The sequence below is a fragment of the Megascapheus bottae genome, unplaced genomic scaffold (genome assembly GCF_031878675.1).
Source record: "Megascapheus bottae isolate mThoBot1 unplaced genomic scaffold, mThoBot2.hap1 HAP1_SCAFFOLD_45, whole genome shotgun sequence".
In the NCBI taxonomy this organism is placed as follows: domain Eukaryota; kingdom Metazoa; phylum Chordata; class Mammalia; order Rodentia; family Geomyidae; genus Megascapheus; species Megascapheus bottae.
The window spans coordinates 3072700-3080003 of NW_028327483.1; the positions used below are offsets into that span (position 1 = coordinate 3072700).

Below are 7304 nucleotides of genomic sequence, written 5' to 3' on the forward strand. Positions count from 1 at the left end.
TTGGCCTAGTTATAGAGTGCTAGCATGCAGAAGACCTGGGTTCAATTCCTCAGTACCACATACATAGAAAAAGCCAGAACTGGTTCAGTGGCTCAAGGGCTAGAGCTCTAGCCTTGTGAAAGCCCAAGGACAGTGGTCGGGTCCTGAGTTCAAGCTTCAGGACTGGACAAAAAAAAACCCAAAAAACTTGTATCACAGGCAGAGGTAGCTAGTGTTGTCGTGAAGCACCAGCCAGGCACTGTGAAGAAGGAATACATGCCTCGTCTGCCCTAGGGTAATTAAAACCAGTTCACACTGAGTAAACTAAGTTTCACATAAAACAGATTTACCTACAAGGGTTGAGAATCTATGCCTTAGTGCCAATGATTATAATCTTAGCTAGAGAAAAAGCTGAGATTTAAGGACTGGAATTCAAAGCCAGCCTGGACAGAAAGATCAGGTAGACTCTAATAAACCACTACGGAGCCAGAAATGGTAGAGTGTACCAACCTTGAGAATGAAATCTTAAGGACAGTACCCAGACTATGAGTTCAAGCCCTCCCATATCAACAACACATAAGACAGACACGGACATACAGACACACACCCAGAATCCCTCTATCCTGTTTGTCTCTTGGGCATCATGTGTTGCATGTTACATGGACAGAGGAAAGAACTCAGGTCCTAGGCTACTAGTGTCTGTGTGTTCCCCAGTGCTAGAACTTGACCTTAGAGCCTGGGTATTGTCACTGAGGTTTTTTGTTCAAGGCTGGCAATCTACCACATGAGCCACAGATCATATCTGCATCTTTTTTTATGGGTTATGGGGTTTGAACTCATGCAAGGTGTTGTGCCTAGGCTCTTCAGTTTAAGGCTATTGCCCTACTCCTGGGCCTGAGCATTGTCCCTGATCATTTCAGCTGCAGGCTACAGCCCTAACCTTGAGCCAAGAGTGCTTCTCTTTTCTGGATGTTAGTTGGATATAAGAGTTATCAGCTGCTTTTATACCCAAGATTGCTTTGAACTTGGATGCTCAGATCTCAACCTCCTGAATAGGTTACAGGCATGCAACACTGCTCTGCCTAGCATCTAGCTTTAGGAGATAAGAGTCTAAACAATTATCCTACCTTGGAATTTCATTGATCCCTAATCCTCAAACTGCTAACATACTAAGTACCTAAGGTCACAGGCATGAGCCACTGACTCATACTCTGGGTGCTTGTAGTAAGGTTTTAGTGAAGGACAGCAGGTGAGATTTTCAGTACCTATTCTGTGCTGACAGACTCTGAGACCCCTAAAGTACCACCAGAGAAGGGTTCTGCCAGGATGAGTCAGTACCAGTCAAGGAATACTGCAGCAACAAACAGCATCATCTTATTTCTACTCACAACATGTGTTCAAGGTGACTTAGTAGGTGATTCTGTTCTTCCTGTGAGGAACAGAGGCCACCAGGTGGAGTCTCTACTCTGACACGCTTCCAAGATCACTGTAGGAAAGGGAAAGGAACACAGTGACTTTCACATTGACCCATAGCATATTCAGCTATGGTGTTGTAATCACATTACTGTGCTGATCCTGGGAAAGAACAGAAAAGTGTAAGTCTACCATGTTCTGGAAAATAAGGCAGGCATGTACATAAATGTACTCACAAATGATAATATGCTCACAAGTGTTGTAGGCCCATAGATAAGTAGTCACTTGGTCTCTTTTTTTTTAATTTTTGTGCTGGTGGTGGACAGTAGGACTTGAACTCAGGACTGCTGACTCAGTGACTTGAACCTAGGTATTTTTACTCAAGGCTAGTGCTTTACCACTTGAGCCACAGCTCCACTTCTGGATTTTTGGTAGCTAATTAGACACAACAGTCTCATAGACTTTCCTGCTCAGGCTGGCTGTGAACAGTGATCCTCACCTCTTAGCTTCCTGGGTAGCTAGGATTACAGGCATGAGCCATTCCTGGGTCTTGAACTCAGGGTCTGGCTCTCAGGTCACAGTGTCACTTCTAGCCTTTTCTGTTTATGTGGTATTGGGAAACTGAAACCAGGGCTTCATGTATGCTAGGCAAGCACTCTATCACTAAACCACATCCCCAGCCCAGTCTATAACTCATCTCTACTTAACACAAAAAAATAAAACTACAAAGAACCTAAAACAGAAGATGTGGCTCACATGGTTCCATCTGTAAGCCAAAAAAGCCGATCAAAAATATTAACTAGGGGGCCGGGAGTCTGGCTTAGTGGAAGAGTGCTTGCCTAGCATGAACGAAGACCTAGGTTCAATTCCTCGATACCACTTACATAGAAAAAAGCTGGAAATGGTGCTGAGGCTCAAGTGATAGAGCTCTTGCCATTGAGAAAGTCCAAAGACAGTGCTCAGGCCTCAAATTCAAGGCCCAGGACTGGCAAAAAAAATGAATTGGAGTTGGGAAAGAACACTTGCACCCATAGTCCTTGCTACTCAGGAGGCTAAGATCTGTGGATCAAGGATCAAAGCCAGCCTGGGCACTAATGGCTCTTCTCTCCATTAATCATAGTCTACAGATAGAGAAATTCACATCCAGAGACAGAGATGATTGATGATGAACATTCGCAGCAAATCAACAGCAGAGCTGAGGATACAGTCCTGGCATCCAGACCCCTTGAGGAAAGAGATTTCAAGATAGAAACACACACAAGATATAGGGGGGAGAAAGGTCGGGCTGGCTATAAGGATCTGAACCTTGGGTTTAGGAAAGAAGTGTTATAATGTTCTTCAGTTTCTGAACAGTAAAGATCTACCATAAAGTTGAGTGTGGGGGCTCATGCCTGTAATCCTAGATACTCAGGAGGTTGAGATCTCTGTCAGCCTAGGGTACAGACTGTGAGACTCATCTTTAATTAAGCACTAGAAAACCAGAAGTGGGACTGTGGCTCCAGAGGTAAGGTGGTAGCCTTGAGTTGAAGAGCTCAGGGACAACCCCAGGCTCTGGGGTAGGGTGGTAGCCTTGAGCTCAAGAGCCCAGGGACAGTGCCTAGGTCCAGAGACTAAACCCCATGAATCAAAAAAATATGCATAAAGATCAAGCTGACTCCTCCTGACAGTTTGCAACAACTAGGAAGTATTGTTACCCCCCCCCACTGATTAGCTCTGAGACAAAGAACCCTCAGTGCTCAAGATACCAAAAGAGATAACAGATACTGAGGAGAAAAGAAAACCATCAACCTCAAAGTCAGGCTCTTCCTTTCAGGACAGCCAATAATCAGTCAAGTCGGACCCTGATACATAACCCCATAAACAAATCTGAAATGTCCCACTGTACAAAGCAATTCCAGCATGCCATATACTCACCAGAAGATGGGAGATTTGGAGTGATGTGATGGAGCAGGAAAATGTTTGTCCAAGCCAGGTGCCAGTGGTTCACACAAGGGACTGAAATCTGAAAATCCTGGTTCTAAGCCTGCCCAGAAAATTAATGCTGTAAGACTTTTTTTTATTGTAATTAGTAAAAGGGTTACATGATATTTGCCAGATAGAAGGTGCATTAATTCACATACATTGATACCCTTTCACATGTTTTGGTACCCATTTCCCTCCCCCCCCACACCCCTCACCCGTCTTGGTTTTCCCCCCTTTCCTATCAAATTTCAAATATCCAAATACAAATAAATTCAATATATCAGATAACAAAGTGAGATACTATAACAATATGAGTTAACCAAGGGACAGCAAAGGAGATGAGAGACAACATAGTACATTAAGGACAACAAGCATTCATTATATGGCTTTTGTTTCAATATCCTGGAGGTCCTTTCAATTAGCTTCACATTATATGGCCTTATGTTTCAAGATTTTGCTCTATTGCAGATCTCTGCTAGTAGAGCCCAAGGTTTCTACTGATTATGACGAATGAGGGAGACCCTTGAACCTAAGTTCCTTTGAGTCTGGCTTACTTCACTTAATATGATTTTTTCTAAGTCTTTCCATTTCCTAACAAATGGGGCGATGTCATTCTTTCTGACAGCAGCATAGAATTCCATTGTGTACAAATACCACAACTTGTTGATCCACTCATCAACTGAGGGACATCTAGGTTGGTTCCATATCTTTGCTATGGTGAATAGTGCTGCAATGAACAATGTTGTGCTAGTGGATTTAGTATGTCCTTGTTTCTGGATGGTTGGATAAATGCCAATTAGTGGAATTGCTGGGTCATAGGGGAGTTCTATGTTTAGCCTTTTGAGGCACTGCCACACTGCTTTCCATAGTGGTTGAACGAGTTTGCACTCCCACCAGCAGTGTAGTAGTGATCCCTCCTGGCCACATCCCCTCCAGCATCTGTTGTCATTCGTTTTCCTGATCCTGGCCATTCTAACTGGAGTGAGGTGGAATCTTAGAGTTGTTTTGATTTGCATTTCTTTTATGACCAGAGATGTTGAGCATTTCTTCATGTGTCTATAGGCCATTTTTGTTTCTTCTTCAGAGAAGACTCTCTTTAAGTCTTTGGCCCATTTTTTAATGGGATGGTTGTTACTTTGGAGGTTAGTTTTGAAGTGATTCAATTTTTTGAGTTGTTGATATATTTTAGATATGAGGCCTTTGTCCGTTGTTTGGTTGGTGAAGATTTTCTCTGCAATGAACCACCAAAAAGCCAGAAGTTGGGTGCCAGCCGGGAGTGAAAATTTCTAAAGGGCAGTGCACAGGTCCTAAGCTCAAGACCCAGGGTCTGAATACTCATACACACATGAAGGGAAAAAAATCGTAATTTAGTACAAATGCATGTACACATGTGCAGGTTCATGAGTGAGTTTCAAAGAGGCACAATTCTGACCATGACCATGTGATCACGATCAGTTTGTAGTACAAGAAATACCATGTCCTGGGGCCAGGAGTTTGGGAGAGTACTCCAATTCCTCACTACCACATAAATAGAAAACCTTGCAGTGGTGCTGTGGCTCAGGTGATAGAGCTCTATCCTTGAAAAAGCCAAAGGACAGTGTTCAGGCCCTCAGTTCATTGCCCAGATGTGGCAACAAAACAAACAAAACCAACCATGTCACATCAGTTCAGAGGAGGGAAGGAAAGCATGGGGCCTTCTACCCTCAGGGAACTGAAACTCTGAAACATTTTGGGGGATCCCTCCACTGGGACACCTCTATTCCTGGAGAGTCAAAAGTGACAAGTTCCTCAGGAACCAAAAATTCATCTTTCACTCCATCCAAGGGACCTGAAGATCCAAGAAAAACATAGCACTCACTCCTTCAAGGAATACACAGGACTCGACAAAGAAATAGTAAGAGGAAAGCTACACAGGGTGAGGGGAGCAGGTAAATTGTAAAAGATTCTGCCTGAGAAGAAATACCTGAATCAGTAGGTGGAGGTGATGGTGGGGAGCAGAGTTAAAGAGGGAACTAGTCCTACCCAAGGCATCACACCCTGGATAAAAACATGCAGATAGGGTGATTCCCAGAATGAGAATGCTTGAGGTCAGGGGACAGGAATGGGCAACAGAAAAAAGAAGACTAAAGTCTGGAAATTTGAAGCAACAGTTTTGGATTGGTTTTCAAGGGCCCTGGGTTCTAATTCTAACTCTGTCGAGTGGATAAATCTCTGTCCTAGGTGCCTCAATTAACTCCATCTGGCATTAATAATAACAGCAGCAACAACAACAACAACAAAACAACAACAAAATAATAATAATGGGAAGAAGCGCTGACCCTTCCAGAGTCGTCTCTGAGGACACAGACATAAGAAGAATGAGATGCAGGTTTGAAGTAAAAGCATTGCTCGGGAAGTGAATGCAGAGTCCATGGCCTCAAGGCGCCAAGTCACTCACCTGAGCAACCGCAGGATCCAGCAAGGCCCCCAATCCCAGCTGGCCAGGGTGGAGCAGGTACACATGTGGGACCAGGGGAATGATGATAGTAGCAGAAGCTAAGCCCCGACTCCCGCCACTTCCACTGCACTTCTGCTGCTCACTTACGGTGAATTGGAAGCTACCACCAACTAGCTGGCGGGGGAGGGGAGGAATGCGGAATCACCTAGGCCAGCGCCAATGTTGGGCACCATTAATTCTTTCTTCTCCACATAGTAAGTTATACATTTACCTTCTTGTGGAATGTTCCAGTCTATCTGGGTGTGACTTGGTGACTGCAAACATCAGATCTCCCACTTCCTGGGAGGCAATGGTGCATCCCACTCCTCCCCAGCTTACCCCAGGTGAGAAAGTACCCTGGTAGGGTTATTGGGAGGTAATGGGTGCTAGCTGTGCTCAAGTGAGCAAGGTGCTGCTTTTGATGGGACAGCTCCCAAGCCCAGAGTTCAAGCCCCCCACACACACACATACACAAAGTAGTCTCTACTTGGCTTTGTTAACTGGGTAGTTAACTCTTAGCCTCTTTGATTTCTTGATTTCTTTGTACAATCCGGATACTAGGTCTTTTACTTATCTATAAGTCCAAAAGCCTCCACTCAATCTGCAGGGTGTCTTTTTTTTCATATGTTAGGGTTACATTATAATCACCAGATAGAAGGTGCATTACTTCACAAACATTGATACCCTTTCTCATGTCTTGGTCCCCATTTCCCTCCCCCACCCCTGCCCTTCATCTTGTTTTCCTCTCTTCCCTTTCTGACTTCAAATAACCAAATATGCATATATACAATATATCAGATTACCAGGTGAAATACTGTCATAATATGAGATAACAAAGGGACAGCAAAAGAGATGAGAGATAACATAGTAGATTAAAGACAATCATTGGAAAGACAGTCAGTGGTGGTTTGGCTGCTTGGGTCCCACACCTTGGTGCCAGTCCTTTCCCCATGGCATCAGCTGAGGAGCTTCACGTTTGCTCACTGCCTCTGTCACATCCTTCTTCTCCTTTGTCTTTGGACGCATTTTCCTCCTGCGTGAGTGTGGGATGGAGGGCTCCGAGTTGGAGTGGTGGACCCCCTGGAGGTGGTGGCACAGCAGACCGGAGATCCATCGTTTTCATTAACCAAACTTCTTGAGGCCCCATCTGCAGTATCAGCTCAAGTGGAAGAGATTGCCCTTAAATGTACAGAAAATGCACGCTTCCTTAGGACGTGTAGAGAACTCTTGAAAGATGGTATGATTCTCTGAAACCCGGCAACTGACTATGACTGTATAATTCACCTTCTCATATGGATTTGCACATGTACCACATATATAGGACAATCTTCAGCATTTCTGTGTACTCAGAATAAAATTTTTTCTTCTTTTTCTACACCTTTGAGAAAGCATACTATTGACGTGATATATTTTTTTTTTGCCAGTCCTGGGCTTGAGCTCAGGGCTTGAGCATTGTCCTTGGACTTTCTCAAGT

General features: G+C 44.1%; 1 pseudogene; it reads left to right on the forward strand.

The window, feature by feature from the left end:
* The first annotated feature begins 6780 nt into the window (after positions 1–6780).
* On the forward strand, positions 6781–7095 carry LOC150039760 (uncharacterized protein C4orf46 homolog pseudogene; annotated as a pseudogene).
* Positions 7096–7304: the final 209 nt, after the last annotated feature.